General features: G+C 45.4%; 1 protein-coding gene across 1 annotated transcript in view; it reads left to right on the plus strand.

Annotated features, from left to right (window-relative positions):
• The first annotated feature begins 354 nt into the window (after positions 1-354).
• Positions 355-20,116, plus strand: part of LOC140732859 (glutathione hydrolase 1 proenzyme-like) — a 272,182-nt gene continuing 252,420 nt past the window's right edge. The window contains exon 1 of the mRNA XM_073055491.1: positions 355-483. The gene's annotated coding sequence lies outside the window, so the exon portion shown is untranslated. The remainder of the gene's footprint in view (positions 484-20,116) is intronic.

A 20,116-nucleotide genomic window follows, 5' to 3' on the forward strand; every position in this document is an offset into this window, starting at 1 on the left:
GAGTGGGAACGGGGTAAACCGCGGAGTGGGGAATGGGACCGGAGTGGGGAATGGGACCGGAGTGGGGAATGGGACCGGAGTGGGGAGTGGGACTGGGGTAAACCGTGGAGTGGGGAGTGGGACCGGAGTGGGGAGTGGGACTGGGATAAATCTTGGAGTGGGGAGTGGGAACAGGGTAAACCGCGGAGTGGGGAGTGGGAACAGGGTAAACTGCAGAGTATGGATCCTGCCATCTGCTGCTCTACATGCAGTGGGTAGCTGTATCAGCAACACACACAATTTCCAGCTCAGCAACAACTGCACCAGGGCGTTGGTTAAGTTCCACCCTGTTCACAATTTCCAGCAGTAATTCAAGGAACTGTTGCTTATTTTTCTCTGCTTGACTGCAGGTTGTTTATCATTCTCACGTCTGGTCAGGACATCGGGCTTGAACAGCCGTACTTTCATTTTCAGAGGGATAGCTGAGTGTTCTGGAAGTCTGAGGTGAGTAAGTCCACAATTGTGGTCCCACAGGTCTGTGTATTCATCAATATGTACTGTGTTGGCTTATGTATAATCAACAGGTACAGCCCTGGCCTGTGTATGAGACTAGTCTGTGCTCTATCAGCGAGGGTAGCTGTAACGGTTAGACAATGATCAATGATGTGTTGGCAGGAGTGCCTGTTCCTGTGTTGTACGAAGACTAGAGACAGATTACTCTGGATGGAACCTTGGGGAGGCTGTGCCACACCATTGTAGATGATGTGCTTAGGACCGTAGATCCATCACCGTCGTGGCACAAGTTAACCACAACGTTCCCCTGCTCTCTGCAGTTTCAGTGAGTGAGGGGTGGCTATTACGAAATAAGGGCAATTGTTAGAGTGAACACAAGCAGGACTTTTCCCCGTCAAGTTGGGTGAGACTGGAACTAGGTTTAGAGTGAAAGGTGAAATATTTAAGGAGAATCTGAAATGAATTATGCCGCTCGGAGAGGGGTGCGAATGTGGGACGAGTTCCTGGTGGAAGTGGTCGGTGCAGGTTCAATTGTAACACTGGATAGGATAGGATAGGATAGGGACATTGATGGGAGGGATATTGTCCAGGTGCCGGTACATGGGACTAGACAGAAGATGAAGCCAGCATGGACTAGATGGACTGAAGGGCCTGTTTCTGTGCTGTAGGGCTCTATGACGTTGTACTTTCTTCAGTCAGATTTGAGAGACAGGACCTTACCCACACAAAGCCAAACCGACTGGCCGTGCTTTTCCTGAATCAGGATCATCAGCATAGAATTTGTTGTGCTCATAACTCCTGCCCCTAAGAATCTTTTCCAGTAGTGTCTCTTCCACTGACAGAAGATTCAACACAGCCCTCCCTGATCTCATGTCTTCCCCTTGCTGATGCAAACTGATTGGATACAGAATTGGGTGGTGGTAGTAGATAGTTGGTCTTCAGATTGAGAGGGCATGTGACCAATGGATTCAGGGGACATAATTTCTAAAACTGGAGACTGGTGAAGATGGAATTGACACACTGGCCTTCAGTTGGACACAGAGTACAGGAGCTGGCTGTACATCACTTTATAGCTGTACAAGACATCAGTGAGACCACATGTAGAGTATTGTGTGCTGTTCTGGTTGTTCAGCTGTAGGGAAGATATCATTAAGCTCGAGAGGATGCAGATTCAGAAGGATTTTGCCGGGACTGAAGGGCTTCAGTTATGAGGGAAACTGGACAGACTGTGACTGTTGTCCCTCGAGGCAGAAGGGTGACTTTACAGAGGTATATAGAATCATAAGGTGCGTGTTCACAGACTTCTCAGGGTAGGGGAGTCTCACACTAGAGGGCACAGCTGTCCCGTGGGGCGTGCCTTATTCTGATTGTCCGGAGTCGCTTCCATCGTGACTGGTGAGTTCAGGAGCTGCTGCTTCTTTTCCCATTGGATAGTTGCCTGCTGTCCAGTTTCAAACATCCTGGGTATATAAAATTACACGTGGAAAGGGCTTACTCTCTTCCTCCTTTGTTTAAGGCAAGGATGTACATGACCATTAGGAAGGTATGCTCTGTAAACTTTCATCAGAGTATGCTTGTTGAATGTGTGTATGTCTGTTGAATATTCTGCTTTGTACTGTCTGTAACCCGGGGAACATGAATATTTGGCTGAATTTTTACTGTTTGTAAATAAATGATCAATATACCTGTTCAAAGCCAGTGCATTTCCTGTCTCACTTGCCAAACCCCTGAACCTGATTCAACATTACATTTGGCACTGCGAGCAGGGTCTGGCTTTTTGAGCAGAAATGCATTTCTTTAAGAGGTTATTTAAAAGAGAGGACTCTCGGTATGAGAGATGGATAATAGTGCAGGCTTTGGAAGTCTCGCTAACTTGCTGACGGGTTACGGGATACCGGTGGATTGGTCAGACCGGTTAGATGTTGCTGGGGTTGAAATGGGACATCACATGGTTTCTATGCTTAAATGGTTGGGTTTTCCCAGGAGGAGCCTGCAGAATGTTTCCTGCCTGTTTGCAGCAATTGTAAGGTGTCAGTGTAAAATAATAGGGGGGCATCGGCCTGCAGCTTCTTCCTGTCAGGAGGGAGGTGGGGACGAGGCTCAGGAATGTGCAGGAGATGGTGTATTGGAGACAACAGAGCTCAGATTCTCCACGAAGGAACTAGCAAGCTTAGGGAATAGGTAAAGCAAAAAAGGCTGGTGAGTCTTTGGCTGCGTGGTTATTGAGGTTATGGGATGTGGGGGTACTAGAGAGAGCCTATCTAACAGAGGTAGGGTCCTTAGGGAGCCCTTAATCCCAACACACGATCAATAATGCCCTGGGATCACTGCTTGCTTCCCCCGAGCATCATGCATAGCTATGGGTTCGAGTAATGGCAGCAGTTAAAGCCTTGGCATTCATTTTGGGGGAGCTGGGAGGGGATAGTCTGTTCCCAGAGTATGCCTACTGCCTTAAGGGGCTTAAGCCCCTGTGGAGTGAGTGCTTTAAGGGCTGGTATCTCCCTCGTACCCTTTGGAGAATTGGAATGCCCTGACTTTGTGATTTTGCCACCTGACCGAGTGTTGGTGTGTGGTAGGTTGAGTCAGGGCGGGTACAGGGTGCAAGGTCGATAGCAAGTAGGAGCAGGCGTGGTATCCTGGGACGGCAGTGTCTGTGCCAAAGGGTGTTGTGAAGCTGGGCACTTGTTGGCAGCTGAATGGCACTTACGGATATGCAGTATCCTAGCCTACCCATGGTTCCCACAGGGTGGCACGGTTGAAATGTGGTGCTGTATGAATGCCACCCCAGTGGGTTACTGGGTGAGCACCATGCCCATGCTGGTTGGCAAGAAGGCTGTTACACAGGAAGGAAGGACAGACTGTGCCAGGAAAGGATGCCTTGGACTATCTGTTCACAAGGAAGGTGCCACTTGTACGGTTATTGGTTAAGGAGGCTGCACCTACATTCCTGACGGCTGGGGTAACATCTCTCATTCCTCAGGTCATTGCCCTTGCCCTTACCCTCTTGATTCTCCTTAATCTTGCCTCCCCAGAGCACCTCACAGAAGATCGAAGATCGCAACACAGTTGCACATTGTGCCAAACCTCATAGCCCTTTTTAATGTTCTGAATTTCCTTTTCCTTTCTGCTTCCTTGACATCTGTCAAGTCTTTGTCTCATTTCTCTTTCCAGGTGCTTTTTTTCCCTGACTGAACTTACACCATCTCTTGTCATCCAGGGCTGCTGGACCCAGCTCCCCTCACCATTTACACCAACGTACTGGTCATTAACTCTACTCAACTGGCCTTTCAATGACTTCACATCTCAGACGTGGATCCAGCACCAAGGAGTCTCAAACCTAAATCCTCTAATCACAGTCAGAATCAGAATCAGGTTTATTATCACCAGCATGTGAGGTGAAATTTGTTAACTTAGCAACAGCAGTTCAATGCAATATCTAAGATCAAAAGAGAAACAATCAATCAATTACTGTAATTGTATGTGTATATGTCTGTGTATTGTTACGGATTCAGCAACAATAAATATATGACTGAGGCAGGGGTTTTTATAACAAATAGAACATTTATTAAACACTGAAAAACAAACCCCCAAAAGTAAACAAACCACTCACGTAACCGGAAATCAGCTGCTGTGCGGCAGCTTAAACAGTTCTTAAAGCGATGTTGCAAAAACAGTTCTTCAAAGTAGTATTGCAAAAGTTCAAAATGCTTACAGTCCATTTAAGGGAGAGACTTTTTAAGACGATTTAAATTCTCTTTCATGTCATCTTGCTGCGATTCCCAGTCGAACTACACTTTTCCCACGGAGAATTTACGAAGATGAAATGAAATGGCTTAAAGGCACTGACCTTTCCTTTACAAAACTGTTCCCAATCCTTTCTGCTATTCACAGGGATTAACACGGGGACAGTTAACGAATTCCTTCCGAATGAGGATCAAACAAGGTCGAACCTGTTTCACCGTCGAAATCGACTTTCCTCGATCTTTTAACTCCCGAACTCCGATCTTCACTCTCCACTGATTCTCAACTAGCAGTATTATAAAGAAACTGCTGGCAATGACCTTTTAAACTTTAGGCATTAAATAAAACTCCATCTTTCAACTAAACTGTGTCATAACATTAAATCACGCAGTGGCATGAAGTCAACATGGCAAATCCAGCCACGAACTGCCCCTCCTTACAGGGAGGGGTCCTCCTTTTATACCCTGTAAAAAAAACTGTCACATTACCTCTACTGGCGGGAAAATGACATCACTCCACCATCACAAGACCATTACCTCAAGTCCACACCACTGTCACGTGTCACGGGTACGTAACAGTATATATATTAGATTAAAATAGTGCAAAAACATAAATAATATACATTTAAAAAGTGAGGTGGTGTTCATGGGCTCAATGTCCATTTAGGAATGGGATGGCAGAGGGGAAGAAGCTGTTCCTGAATCGCTGAGTGTGTGCCTTTAGGTAACAATGAGAAGAGGGCATGTCCTGGGTGATGGGGGTCCTTGATAACTGATTCTGAGGCATCGTTCCTCAAAGATGTCTTGGATGCTGTGGAGGCTAGTACCCAAGATGGAGCTGACTAGTTTTATAACTTTCTGTAACTTCTTTCAGTCTTGTGCAGTAGCAATCCCTCCCCCCCAACCTCCATACCAGACGATGATGCAGCCTGTCAAAATGCTCTCCATGGCACATCTCTAGAAGTTTTCAAGTGTTTAGGTGACAAACGAAATCTCCTCAAACTCCTAATGAAATATAGTCGCTATCTTTCCTTCTTTATATCTGCATCGTCCTCAGAGATCTTGACACCCAGGCACTTGAAGCTGCTCACTCTCTCCACTTCTGATCCCTCTATGAGGATTGGTATGTGTTCCTTCATCTTACCCTTCCTGAAGTCCACAGTCAGCTCTTTGCTGACGTTGAGTGCCAAGTTGTTGCTGTGACACCACTCCTCTAGTTGGTATACTGGGTGGAGCTCCTGTACACCCTCTCATCTCCATCTGACATTCTACCAACAATGGCTGTATCACCTGCAAATTTATAGGTGGTACGTGAACAGTGCCTAGCCACCTAGTCATGTGTCTATAGAGAGTAGAGCAGTGGGCTAAGCACACTCCCCTGAGGTGTACCAGTGTCGACCGTCAGCAAGGAGGACATGCTGTCACCAATCTGCACAGTTTGTGGGCTACCAGTTAGGAAGTCGAGGATCCAATTGCAGAGGGAGGTGCAGAGGCCCAAGTTCTGTAGCTTATCGATCAGGACTGTGGAAATGATGGTGCTGAAGGCCAAGTTAACGAACAGCATTCTGACGTGCGTGTGCAGAGTCCAGGTGATCTAAGGCTGAAATAGGAGGCCGGAACTGGGAAGGTTAAACGGTTTAACACGTGGCTAAGGAGTTGGTGTAGGAGGAAGGGAGAAGATGTTTACATCATTAAGCTCTCTTCCTGGGAAGGTGGTACCTGTACAGAAGGTACAGATTGGAGCTGATCTGGAGGGGGAACTAATATCCTAGTTGGAAGGTTTGTTAATGCTGCACAGTGGGGTTTTAGACTAGAGTTGCAGGGGGATGGGAACGAGAGTGCCAGAACAGTTTGTGGAGACAAATGTTGATAAGACCTCAGACAAAGTCAGGGATCGACACGTTGAGCACGGTGCGACCAGTGTCCTGAGCTGTGTATATTTCAATGCAAGAAGTATCGTAGGAAAGACAGATGAGCTCTGGGCGTGGATCAACACTTGGAATTCTAATATTTTAACCATTAGTGAGACTTGTTTGCAGGAAGGGCAGGACTGGCAGTTCAATATTCCGGGGTTCCGTTGTTTTAGACACAACAGAGCTGAAGGGATTAAAAGAGAAGGGGTGATGTTACAAGTCAGGGAAAATGTCACAGCAGTGGTTGGTCAGGACTAGAGAACTGGTCTAGTGAGGCTTTGAGTGGAACTGAGAAATAAGGAAGGTCTAACCAATTGATAGGGCTGTATTACACACCACCCAATAGTCTGAGGGATTTAGAGCAACACGTTCGTAGAGAGATCGCAGACTGTTGCAAGAAACATAAGGTGGTTATAGTAGTAACTTTCCACATAATGACTGGGACTCCCATACTGTAAAAGGACTGGATGAGAGAGAGTTTGTCAAATGTGTTCAGGAAAGATTGCTTCATCAGTACGTGGAAGTCCCAATGAGAGAGCGTGTGATAATGGATCTGCTGGTAGGGAATGAGTCAGGGCGTATTCTCATCGGAGTTAAGAGGGCCGGAACTGCGCAGGCGTGTGAAGGCGGGCAGTGAAGTGGGGGAGATTTAAAAAGGACACAACTTTAAACAGCAGGCAGCGTCGTTTTGTGGGCAGCGGCGTGAGCCGGGAGCAGAGTGAAGGCTTAAGGGCTTGGGCTCAACAGGCTTAAGTGGAAACGGGCGAGGCAAGGTAGGTTTAGGTATCAGTTTTTCCTGTCATTTGAGGAAAGGGGAGGTATGAGTGAGAGGGCAGCTTGTTGTTCTCGGTGTCGGATGTGGGAGGTCTGGAGTCTCCTAGCCTCCCGGACGTCCACGTCTGCACCAGGTGCGCCGAGCTGCAGCTCCTAAGGGACCGTGTTAGGGAACTGGAGCTGCAGCTCGATCACCTTCATCTGGTCAGGGAGAGTGAGGAGTTGATAGAGAGGAGTTACAGGCAGGTGGTCACACCAGGACCACGGGAGGCAGACAGGTGGGTCACGGTTAGGAGGAGGAAGGGGAAGAGTAAGGTCCTAGAGAGTACCCCAGTGGCTGTACCCCTTGACAATAAGTACTCCTGTTTGAGTACTGCTGAGGGGGACAGCCTACCTGGGGGAAGCAACAGTGGCTGTGCCTCTGGCACAGAGTCCGGCCCTGTAGCTCAGAAGGGTAGGGAAAGGAAGAGGAAGGCAGTAGTAATAGGGGACTTGATAGTTAGGGGGTCAGATAGGTGATTCTGTGGACGCGATCAGGAGACCCAGATGGTAGTTTGCCTCCCTGGTGCCAGGGTTTGGGATGTTACTGATCGCGTCCAATATATCCTGAAGTGGGAGGGTGAGGAGCCAGAGGTCGTGGTACATATAGGTACCAATGACATAGGTAGGAAAAGGGAAGAGGTCCTGAAAGGAGAATATAGGGAGTTAGGAAGACAGTTGAGAAGAAAGACTGCAAAGGTAGTAATCTCGGGATTACTGCCTGTGCCACGCGACAGTGAGAGTAGGAATGGAATGAGGTGGAGGATAAATGCGTGGCTGAGTAATTGGAGCAGGGAGCAGGGATTCAAGTTTCTGGATCATTGGGACCTCTTTTGGGGCAGGTGTGACCTGTACAAAAAGGACGGGTTACACTTGAATCCTTGGGGGACCAATATCCTGGCGGGGAGATTTGCTAAGGCTGCTGGGGAGACTTTAAACTAGAATGGTTGGGGGGTAGGAATCAATTTGAAGAGACTAGTGGAGAGGAGGTTAGTACACAAATAGAGAAAGCTAGTAGACAGTGTGTGAGGGAGGATAGGCAGGTGATAGAGAAGGGGAGCGCTCAGACCAAAGATGTAGGGGAGATGGAAGGAAAAGATAATAAAGTTGATCGCATTGTTAGGGATAAACAGAGAGGAAGAGGTGGAGAGATTCTTAAATGCATCTATTTTAATGCTAGGAGCATTGTAAGAAAGGTGGATGGGCTTAGAGCATGGATTGATACCTGGAAATATGATGTTGTAGCTATTAGTGAAACATGGTTGCAAGAGGGGTGTGATTGGCAACTAAATATTCCTGGATTTTGTTGCTTCAGGTGTGATAGAATTGGAGGGACAAGAGGAGGAAGTGTTACATTGTTTGTCCGAGAAAATATTACAGCGGTGCTCTGGCAGGATAGATTAGAGGGCTCGTCTAGGGAGACTATTTGGGTGGAATTGAGGAATGGGAAAGGTGTAGTAACACTTACAGGGGTGTATTATAGACCACCTAATGGGGAACAAGAATTGGAGATCATAGATATTTGTAGTGTTACGGATTCAAGCAACAATAAATATATGACTGAGGCAGGGGTTTTTATAACAAATAGAACATTTATTAAACACTGAAAAACAAACCCCCAAAAGTAAACAAACCACTCACGTAACCGGAAATCAGCTGCTGTGCGGCAGCTTAAACAGTTCTTAAAGCGATGTTGCAAAAACAGTTCTTCAAAGTAGTATTGCAAAAGTTCAAAATGCTTACAGTCCATTTAAGGGAGAGACTTTTTAAGATGATTTAAATTCTCTTTCACGTCGTCTCATCGCGATTCCAAATCAAACTTTTCCCACGAAGAATTTTACGAAGATGAAATGAAATGGCTTAAAGGCACTGACCTTTCCTTTACAAAACTGTTCCCAATCCTTTCTGCTATTCACAGGGATTAACATGGGCACAGTCAACGAATTCCTTCCGAATGAGGATCAAACAAGGTCGAACCTGTTTCACCGTCGAAATCGACTTTCCACAATCTTTTAACTCCCGAACTCCGATCTTCACTCCCCACTGATTCTCAACTAGCAGTATTATAAAGAAACTGCTGGCAATGACCTTTTAAACTTTAGGCATTAGATAAAACTCCATTTTTCAACCAAACTGCGTCATAACCTTAAATCACGCAGTGGCATGAAGTCAACATGGCAAATCCAGCCACGAACTGCCCCTCCTCACAGGGAGGGATCCTCCTTTTATACCCTGTAAAAAAAAACTGTCACATGACCTCTACTAGCGGGAAAATGACGTCACTCCACCATCACAAGACCATTACCTCAAGTCCAGTATAGCTTCAACACCTGTCATGTGACAAGTACACCACTATCACGTGTCAAGGGTACGTAACAGTAGTAAGCACAAGGTTGTGATTGTGGGAGATTTTAATTTTCCACACATAGACTGGGAAGCCCATACTGTAAAAGGTCTGGATGGTTTGGAGTTTGTAAAATGTGTGCAGGATAGTTTTTTGCAGCAATACATAGAGGTACCAACTAGAGAAGGGGCAGTGTTGGATATCCTTTTAGGGAATGACATAGGTCAGGTGACGGACGTATGTGTTGTGGAGCACTTCGGGTCTAGTGATCACAATGTCATTAGTTTCAACATAATTATGGAGAAGGATAGGACTGGACCCAGGGTTGAGATTTTTGATTGGAGAAAGGCTAACTTTGAGGAGATGTGAAAGGACTTAGAAGGAGTGGATTGGGACAATTTGTTTTATAGGAAGGATGTAATAGAGAAATGGAGGTCATATAAAGATGAAATTTTGAGGGTACAGAATCTTTATGTTCCTGTTAGGTTGAAAGGAAAGGTTAAAAGTTTGAGAGAGCCATGGTTTTCAAGGGATATTGGAAATTTAGTTCGGAAAAAGAGAGAGATCTACAATAAATATAGGCAGCATGGAGTAAATGAGGTGCTCAAGGAATATAAAGAATGTAAAAAGAATCTTAAGAAAGAAATTAGAAAAGCTAAAAGAAGATACGAGTTTGCTTTGGCAAGTAAGGTGAAAATAAATCCGAAGGGTTTCTGCAGTTATATTAATAGCAAAAGGATAGTGAGGGATAAAATTGGTCCCTTAGAGAATCAGAGTGGACAGCTATGTGTGGAGCCAAAAGAGATGGGGGAGATTTTGAACAATTTCTTTTATTCGGTATTCACTAAGGAGAAGGATATTGAATTGTGTAAGTTAAGGGAAACAATTAGGGAAGTTATCGAAACTATGACAATTAAAGCGGAGGAAATACTGGCACTGTTAAGGAAAATAAAAGTGGATAAATCTCCGGATCCTGACAGGTTAATCCCTAGGACCTTAAGGGAAGTTGGTGTAGAAATAGTAGGGGCTCTGACAGAAATATTTCAAATGTCATTAGAAACGGGGATGGTGCTGGAAGATTGGCGTATTGCTCATGTGGTTCCATTGTTTAAAAAGGGTTCTAAGAGTAAACCTAGCAATTATAGGCCTGTCAGTTTGACGTCAGTGGTGGGTAAATTAATGGAAAGTATTCTTAGAGATGGTATATATAATTATCTGGATAGACAGGGTCTGATTAGGAATAGTCAGCATGGATTTGTGCATGGAAGGTCATGATTGACAAATCTTATTGAATTTTTTGAAGAGGTTGCGAGGAAAGTTGACGAGGGTAAAACAGTGGCTATTGTCTATATGGACTTCAGTAAGGCCTTTGACAAGGTTCCGCACGGAAGGTTAGTTAGGAAGGTTCAATCGTTAGGTGTTAATATTGAAGTAGTAAAATGGATTCAACAGTATCTAGATGGGAGATGTCAGAGAGTAGTGGTGGATAACTGTTTGTGAGGTTGGAGGCCGGTGACTAGTGGTGTGCCTCAGGGATCTGTACTGGGTCCAATGTTGTTTGTCATAAACATTAATGATCTGGATGATGGGGTGGTAAATTGGATTAGTAAGTATGCAGTTGATACTAAGGTAGGCGGTGTTGTGGAAAATGAAGTAGGTTTTCAAAGCTTGCAGAGAGATTTAGGCCAGTTAGAAGAGTGGGCTGACCGATGGCAGATGGAGTTTAATGCTGATAAATGTGAGGTGCTACATTTTGGTAGGAATAATCCAAATAGGACATACATGGTGAATGGTAGGGCGTTGAAGAATGCAGTAGAACAGAGTGATCTAGGAATAATGGTGCATAGTTCCTTGAAGGTGGAATCTCATGTGGATAGGGTGGTGAAGAAAGCTTTTGGTATGCTGGCCTTTATAAATCAGAGCATTGAGTACTGGAGTTGGGATGTAATATTAAAATTGTACAAGGGATTGCTAAGGCCGAATTTGGAGTATTGTGTGCAGTTCTGGTCACCAAATTATAGGAAAGATATCAACAAAATAGAGAGAGTACAGAGAAGATTTACTAGAATGTTACCTGGGTTTCAGCACCTTAGTTACAAGGAAAGGCTGAACAAGTCAGGTCTTTATTCTTTGGAACGTAGAAGGTTGAGGGGGGACTGGATAGAGGTATTTAAAATAATGAGGGGGATAGATCAAGTTGACGTGGATAGGCTTTTTCCATTGAGAGTAGGGGAGATTCAAACAAGAGGACATGAGTTGAGAGTTAAGGGGCAAAAGTTTTGAGGGTAGCACGAAGGGGAATTTCTTTACTCAGCTGTGTGGAATGAGCTTCCAGTAGAAGTGATAGAGGCAGGTTCGGTATTGTCATTTAAAGTAAAATTGGATAGGTATATGGACAGGAAAGGAACGGAGGGTTATGGGCTGAGTGCAGGCCACTGGGACTAGGTGAGTGTAAGCGTCGGCACGGACTAGAAGGACCGAGATGGCCTGTCTCTGTGCTGTAATTGTTATATGGTTATATGGCAGGTGGCAGAAGTTTGTGTAGGAGAACAATTTGCATGTTGTGACCACAATGCCATGACTTTCAAAGTAAATATGCAAAAAGATAGATTAGGTCTGCAGGTTGAGATTCTAAATTTGAGTAAGGCCACTTTTGATGGTATCTGAAATGATCTGGCAAGTGTGGATTGGGACAGGCTGTTTCCTGGCAAAGGTGTATTTGATAAGTGGCAGGTCTTCAAATGTGAAATGTTGAGGGTGCAAACCTTGTATGTGCCTGTTGGAATAAAAGGTAAACACAACGAGTGTGAGGAACCTTTGGTTTTCAAAAGACTTTGAGGCCTGGTTAAAAGATAAAAGGAGGTGTGTCGCAGGTAGGAACAACTGAGGTGCTTATCAAATACAAGAGAACACTTAAGAAATTGAGAGGCTAAGAGAAGGCATGAGGTTGCTCTAGCAGACAAGGTGAAGGATTTCTACAGATATGTTAAGACCATAAGACAGAAGCAGAATTGGCCATTTGGCCCATTGTCTGCTCCCTCATTGCATCATGGCTGATCCAATTTTCCTCTCAACCCCAGTCTCCTGCCTTCACCCCCCCCCCATATATGTCATGCCCCGACCAATCAAGAATCTATCAACCCCGCCTTAAATATACATAAAGACTCGGCCTCCACAGCTGCCTATGGTTAAGAATTCCACAGATTCACCACTCTCTGACAAAAGAAATTCCTCTACCCCTCCATTCTAAAAAGACTCCCTCCATTCTGAGGTGGTGTCCTCTGGTCTTAGACTCTCTCATCATAGGAAACGTCCTCTGCACATCCGCACTATCAAGCCCTTTCTCCATTCAATAATCGAGGTCATCCCTCAATCTAGTGAATACAGGCCTAGAGCCATCAGACTCTCTTCATATGACAAGCCATTCAATCCTGTTACCATTTTCATGAACCTCCTTTCAACCCTGTCCAGTTTCAGCACGTACTTTCTAAGATAATGGGCCCAAAGCTGCTCACAATACTCCAAGTGAAGGCTCGCCAGGGTTTTATAAAGTCCCCACATTACATCCTTGCTTTTATATCTAGTCATCTTCAATCAATGCCACCATCGCATTTGCCTTCCTCACCACAGATTCAACCTGTAATTTAATCTTTAGGGAATCCCACACAATGACTCCCAAGATTTTTGTATTTTCTCTCCATTTAGATAATAGTCGACCCTTTCATTTCTTCCACCGAAGTTCACGAACAAACACCTCTTGACACTGTTTTCCATCTGTCCTTCTGAAGCCTCTCTACTTCCTCAAAACTACCTGGCCCTCCACCTATCTTCATATCATCTGCAACCTTTGCAACAAAGCCATCAATTCCATCATCCAAATCATTGATTTATAACACAAAAAGAATCGGTCCCAACACAGAATTGAATTGACTTTATTATTTACATCCTTCATATATTAAATGTCATGGCTAAATGTACAATGTGCAATTTATAGTAATTTGTAATAAATAGTATGTATAATAGTCTATATAACAGAGAAATACAATTGTGTCAGTGTGAGTTAATCAGTCTGATGGCCTGGTGGAAGAAGCTGTCCTGGAGCCTGTTGGTCCTGGCTTTTATGCTGTGGTACCGCTTCCCGGATGGCAGCAAATGGAACAGTTTGTGGTTGGGGTGTATCCAGGAAGTTGTCTTAAATCAATATGTAGACAGTCCAATGAGAGGAGGGGCTGTATTGGACTTGATGTTGGGTAATGAGCCTGACCTTCTAATGTGAGGGAACAATAACCACAACTCCTGAACTTTCAGGATAGCTACAGATAAGGATAGGTGTGGTCCTTGCGGGGGAGTTTTAAATTGGAGTAGGGCAAACTACGAGGGCGTTAGGCAGGAACTGAGAAGCATTAATTGGGAAGAGCTTGTCTCTGGCAAGTTCAGGAAGGACAGGGATGGAAAGATAAGAGAACCTTGCACGTCTGGAGAGATGATGAATTTAGTCAAGAAGGAAAAGGAAAACTCTGTAAAGTTCTGGAAGTTCAGATCAAATGGAGCACATGAGGAGTTTAGAGAAGCCAGAACAGAACTAAAGAAGGGAATTAGGAAAGCCAGGAGCGGCCAAGAAAAGTCCTCGGCAAGTCGGATTAGAATAATCGGTTTAACATCGGTAGCTGAGCGAAGGGTGCTGAGTAGGCTACGGTCAATTATGGAAAACTCTGAACATCCTCTACATAGCACCATCCAGAGACAGAGAAGCAGTTTCAGCGACAGGTTACTATCGATGCAATGCTCCTCAGACAGGATGAAGAGGTCAATACTCCCCAATGCCATTAGGCTTTACAATTCAACCGCAAGGACTTAAGAACTTTTAAAAGCTATTATTAATGCTTTTTGAGATAGTGATTTAGATGCATATCATATTTTTACTGAGTTAAGTATTGTATGTAATTAGTTTTGCTACAACAAGTGTATGGGACATTGGAAAAAATGTTGAATTTCCCCATGGGGATGAATAAAGTATCTATCTATCTATCTATCTATCTATCTATCTATCTATCTATCTATCTATCTATTCTAATCAAGAACAAGAGGATAACAAGGGAGAGGGTGGGACTACTCACGGATAAAAGGGCTGGGCGACATTTACTTGGATTCAGAGAATGTGAGTGAGGTACTTAATGAGAACCTTGTTTCAGTATTTACCAGGGAAAAGGATATGGAGGACCAGGAGATCAGTGCTGATGGTATAAATACATTTAGAGGTCAAGGAGGAGGAAGTGTTGGGCCTTCTATGGATTATTAGGGAGAATAAGCCCCCAGGGCCTGATGGGATTTACCCCAAGTTATTGAAGCGGGCAAGAGACAAGATTGCTGGGCCCTTGGTCAGTATCTTGGTGTCCTCTCTAGCCATAGTCGAGGTCCCAGAAGAGTGGTGAGTGGTTAAAGTTGTACCTCTATTTTAGAACGGGACAAGGAAAAATCCTGGGAATCGTAGACCTGTGAGTTTCATGTCAGTTGTAAGGAAATGGCTGAAGAAACATCTTAGGGAGAGAATATATGAGCATTTGGAAACCCATGGCTTAATTAGAGAGAGACGGCATGGCTTTGTGCAGGGCAGGTTGTGCCATACCAACTTTATTTGAGGTTTTGACAAGAGGTGACGAGAGCGCGAGGAGGGTAGGGCAGTGGATGTAGCCGACATGTATTTTAAAAAGGCGTTTGACATGGGAGTCGAATCCAGAATGCATGGGGTTCTCAGAGAATTGGCCACTCGGATTCAGAACTGGCTTGCACATAAGAGGATGGAGGGCAGTGGTTGAAAGGACTTGCAGTATTGGAGCTGGAGGTCTGTAATTAGTGATGGGACCTCTGCTGTCTGTGATGATATCAAAACGGGGGGAGTTGTGGATAGTGAGGAAGACCGGCAAAGAACACAGCGTGATATAGGCCAGTTGCAGGTATGGGCAGAGAAATGGCAGATGGACTTTCATCCAGGTAAATCCATTGTTGCACCTCGGTAGGGCAAATGCAAGGAGACGGTACACTGTTAAGGGAAAGATCCTTAAAAGTGTTGCTGAGCAGAGAGATCTTGGGACCCTGGTTCATAGCTCCCCGAACGGTCGATAAGAAGGCTTACGGGATGTTTGCTTTAGGAAGGGTGTCGAGGCTTTGGAGAGATTCACCAGGATGCTGCCTGGTTCAGAGGGCGTGCGCAATCACTGGATAAACTGGGGTGGTTTTCTCTGGAGCGTCAGAGGCTGAGGGGAGATCTGATAGAGGTTTACAAGACTATGTGAGGCATAAATAGAATGAACAGAGAGCACCTGTTTCCCAGGGTTGAAATGCCTAATACCAGAGGACATGCATTGAAGGTGAGAGGGTGTAGGTTCAAGGGGGATGTGAGGGGTAAGTTTTTTTCTCAGCGTTGTGGATGCCTGGAATGTGCTGCCTGGTGTGGAGGTAGAGGCAAATACATTAGAGGCCTTTAAGAGACATTTGGATCGGCACATGGATGTGATGAAGATGGAGGGATATGGACACGGTGTAGGTAGAAGGGATTCGTGTTTCGTTGTTTTGGATTTGCTTTTTAGCTGTTTCAGCACCATGTTGTGGGCCAAATGGCCTGTTTCTGTGCCATACTCTTCTGTTTCTATGTAGATGGGCTGGAAGGCCAGTTTCTCTGCTCTACTTGTCTATGACTCTATGCACTGATTGTGGAGGAAGTGTTGTTGCCAATGGGAAGTGACTGGGGTCTGCAAGTGAGGAAAACCAGGATCAAATTGCACAAGAATGTATTGAGACCCAGGCCTTGGAGTTTATTGATTAGTTTTAAGGGGATGATGATATTGAATGCTGAGGTGTAGTCGATAAAGAACATCCTGATGTATGCATCTTTGCTGTCCAGATTTTCCTGGGTTGAGTGAAGAGCCAATGAAATGGCATCTGCTGTGGACCTGTTCCTCTTGTCCTGACCATTCCTCCTGCCATGAGGAACAGGCGAAGCAGGAGGAGGGAAAAAGAAACAGATGAGCAGGGGATTGTTGACCATTCGTCAACGGAACTATGTTTCAAAATTTACTACACAGCTTTTAATTAATCAAAGCTCGCTCTTAATCATTTCTGCACAAACAGCAACGTAACTATATTGACTCCAGGCCAACAACTAAGAACATGATTTCTAATTTCAGCCATGAAGATGGTAGAGTTTGTCATCGAAACGTCAGTTAAATTCGATACCCATACCCAGCCAGAACCCTGAGAAGAGTTTATTCTCAGATACACCGGGAAAGCTCTAGATCCTTTTTCATGAATTCTCTTTGTAGCACTACTCACTCAGACCACTTTTCCAATTTATTACACTGAAATAGGGGTTCTCCATTGGCCAGACAATCAATCCTTTCTTCTTCCAGACCCTGGCCTGGGGGCTCGTCCTCATGACAGTGAATCTTCAAAGTTATTGCTGCTTTGCACATGGAGCCCCAGTTTTTATACTCATTCAAATGTTGCATTTCAGTGTAATCTATGGGTCTTTGGGTCATCTGACTGACCATTGGATGTGGTCCAATCTATGGGTCTATGGGTCATCTGACTGACCATTGGATGTAGTGCAGTCTATGGGTCATCTGACTGACCATTGGATGTGGTCCAATCTATGGGTCTATGGGTCATCTGACTGACCATTGGATGTGGTCCAATCTATGGGTCTATGGGTCATCTGACTGACCATTGGATGTGGTCCAATCTATGGGTCTTTGGGTCATCTGACTGACCATTGGATGTGGTCCAATCTATGGGTCTATGGGTCATCTGACTGACCATTGGATGTAGTCCAATCTATGGGTCTTTGGGTCATCTGACTGACCATTGGATGTAGTCCAATCTATGGGTCTTTGGGTCATCTGACTGACCATTGGATGTGGTCCAATCTATGGGTCTTTGGGTTATCTGACTGACCATTGGATGTGGTCCAATCTATGGGTCTATTGGTCATCTGACTGACCATTGGATGTGGTCCAATCTATGGGTCTATGGGTCATCTGACTGACCATTGGATGTAGTGCAGTCTATGGGTCATCTGACTGACCATTGGATGTGGTCCAATCTATCGGTCATCTGACTGACCATTGGACGTGGTCCAATCTATGGGTCTATGGGTCATCTAACTGACCATTGGATGTGGTCCAATCTATGGGTCTATGGGTCATCTGACTGACCATTGGATGTGGTCCAATCTATGGATCTATGGGTCATCTGACTGACCATTGGATGTAGTGCAGTCTATGGGTCATCTGACTGACCATTGGATGTGGTCCAATCTATCGGTCATCTGACTGACCATTGGACGTGGTCCAATCTATGGGTCTATGGGTCATCTGACTGACCATTGGACGTGGTCCAATCTATGGGTCTATGGGTCATCTGACTGACCATTGGATGTGGTCCAATCTATGGGTCTATCGGTCATCTGACTGACCATTGGACGTGGTCCAGTCTATGGGTCTATGGGTCATCTGACTGACCATTGGACGTGGTCCAATCTATGGGTCTATGGGTCATCTGACTGACCATTGGACGTGGTCCAAGGGCTGCACAACTTTATGCCTCAGGTGACTTCTTCTGTTCCCTTTGATTGTGGTTCAAACCAGTTCACTCAGTCACTAGGCTGAGATAACGAGATTACTTCTTTAAACCTGCATTGTACACAATACACAGCTTATCTGTAAATTATCTCAGATTCAATAAAAATTCCTTGTGTCCACATTCCGTTGCTCTGATTAGATTATCCCAGAAGAAGGATCAATTCATCAACCAGTCCACAAGATGGAGGTTACAGAGCAGCATCACAAAATGGCAGTCTCCATATCCTTCGAGCACATGGCAAGAACAAAGACAATCAGTTTGTCTGCTTCCACTGACCTTGAAACTCTTGAGTTTGACATTTTCTTCCATATTTTAATTTCTCCATGGCCAACGAGAACAGGCGGACAGGATAATTTTGCCAGTCTGAGGGACAGGAAGAGAGCTGCCTCGTGTCAGGGACCTGGTTGTTAAATCCTTGTGACAAACAGTGCCCAAGGAAGGGGACATCAGTAGCTTGTGGAAAACCAGGCCAGGACACCGGGACAGAGGGAGGAACCCAGCCCCAGCATCACCACTGGGAATCCAGACTCACTGTGTGTCGCTGAGACTGATCTGTGCAGGCCAGGCTGTGACCTTGAGCAAGAGTGGCTGAGAAACTATCCCCGGTGAATTACGGGAGAGATACCAACCGGCTGGGAAATGATCCCCGGTGAATTACGGGAGAGATACCAACCGGCTGGGAAATGATCCCCGGTGAATTACGGGAGAGATACCAACCGGCTGGGAAATGATCCCCGGTGAATTACAGGAGAGATACAAACCCGCTGGGAAATGATCCCAGGTGAATTACAGGAGAGATACCAACTGGCTGGGAAATTATCCCTGGTGAATTACGGGAGTTATACCAAACCGGCTGGGAAATGATCCCCAGTGAATTACGGGAGAGATACAAACCGGCTGGGAAATGATCCCCGGTGAATTACAGGAGAGATACCAACTGGCTGGGAAACGATCCCCGGTGAATTACGGGAGAGATACCAACCGGCTGGGAAATGATCCCCGGTGAATTACAGGAGAGATACCAACCAGCTGGGAAATGATCCCCAGTGAATTACGGGAGAGATACCAACCGGCTGGGAAATGATCCCCGGTGAATTACGGGAGAGATACCAACCGGCTGGGAAATGATCCCCGGTGAATTACGGGAGAGATATACCTGGTACAAGGTCAGAACAAGATAGATTATGAGATTGTGGTGGTGAAAATTCTGCATTTGCCGCTCCTCTTAGATGTCTGCTAAAAGCCCTTTGTAGCACTTGACTTCCTGTCAAGTCTGTTAACACTTCACGTCTGTAGAGCAATGTTCTTATAGGAACGGCAATTAGATTAGTTATCAACCGCAGCCTAGAGCTTCTGCTTCAAGGCTAGGCGTCGCCTGGTCAGTTAAAACCACAGACTTGACATAACATAAGATATAATCACCTCTCTGCATGACAAGCTATCTGTCTCTCCATCGTGAGGGTTGGCTCTCCGTGATCATCACCACAATAAAGGTTCCTGCTGCGAACTGAGCACAGGGAGTCTCTGTGTCTTTATTTCAAGTAAAGTGTTAACTCTGCTACAACAGAGATCAAGGGTCCATTTTACCCTACAAGGGAACCAGTCTACAGTCTACACAAAGTACACAGCTTTTGTATGTATAGATCAATCTGCAGCCTGGTAGAACATACTTTCGGGCATTTTTATCTTCTGCAGAGTGGGAGGGGAGAGAAGAGATATTCCTCAGTGGGTGGGGTCTTTGGTTACACTGGCTGCATTACTGAGACAGGGACAAGTGTGGACAGAGAGGCTGGCTTCTGTAACGTACTGAGTTGTAAGCAGATGAGGTTTACCTGGGAGCTGCCTGAATTAGAGGGTATGAGCTGTGTTGACCTGTGCTGTATGCTCTAGAGAGTCAGAGGCTGAGGGGAGTCCTGATAGGGGAATAGGTGGGATATTTTCCCCATGGCAAAGATGTCAAAGACTAGTGTAAAATCCTCTACTTGCCCCTCACATTGCCTCTAAACCCCCCCCCCTCTAACCGTAGCATGCTTTTAAGCCTGGGGGGCAGTTTAAAGGCAATATAAAGGGCAAGCACACGATTTTATGGAGAGGGTGCAGAGGAGATGGAGAGCTATGGAGAGCTATGGAGAGGGTGCAGAGGAGATGGAGAGGGTGCAGAGGAGATGGAGAGCTAT

This window comes from Hemitrygon akajei, chromosome 9 (assembly GCF_048418815.1).
Source record: "Hemitrygon akajei chromosome 9, sHemAka1.3, whole genome shotgun sequence".
Classification (NCBI taxonomy): domain Eukaryota; kingdom Metazoa; phylum Chordata; class Chondrichthyes; order Myliobatiformes; family Dasyatidae; genus Hemitrygon; species Hemitrygon akajei.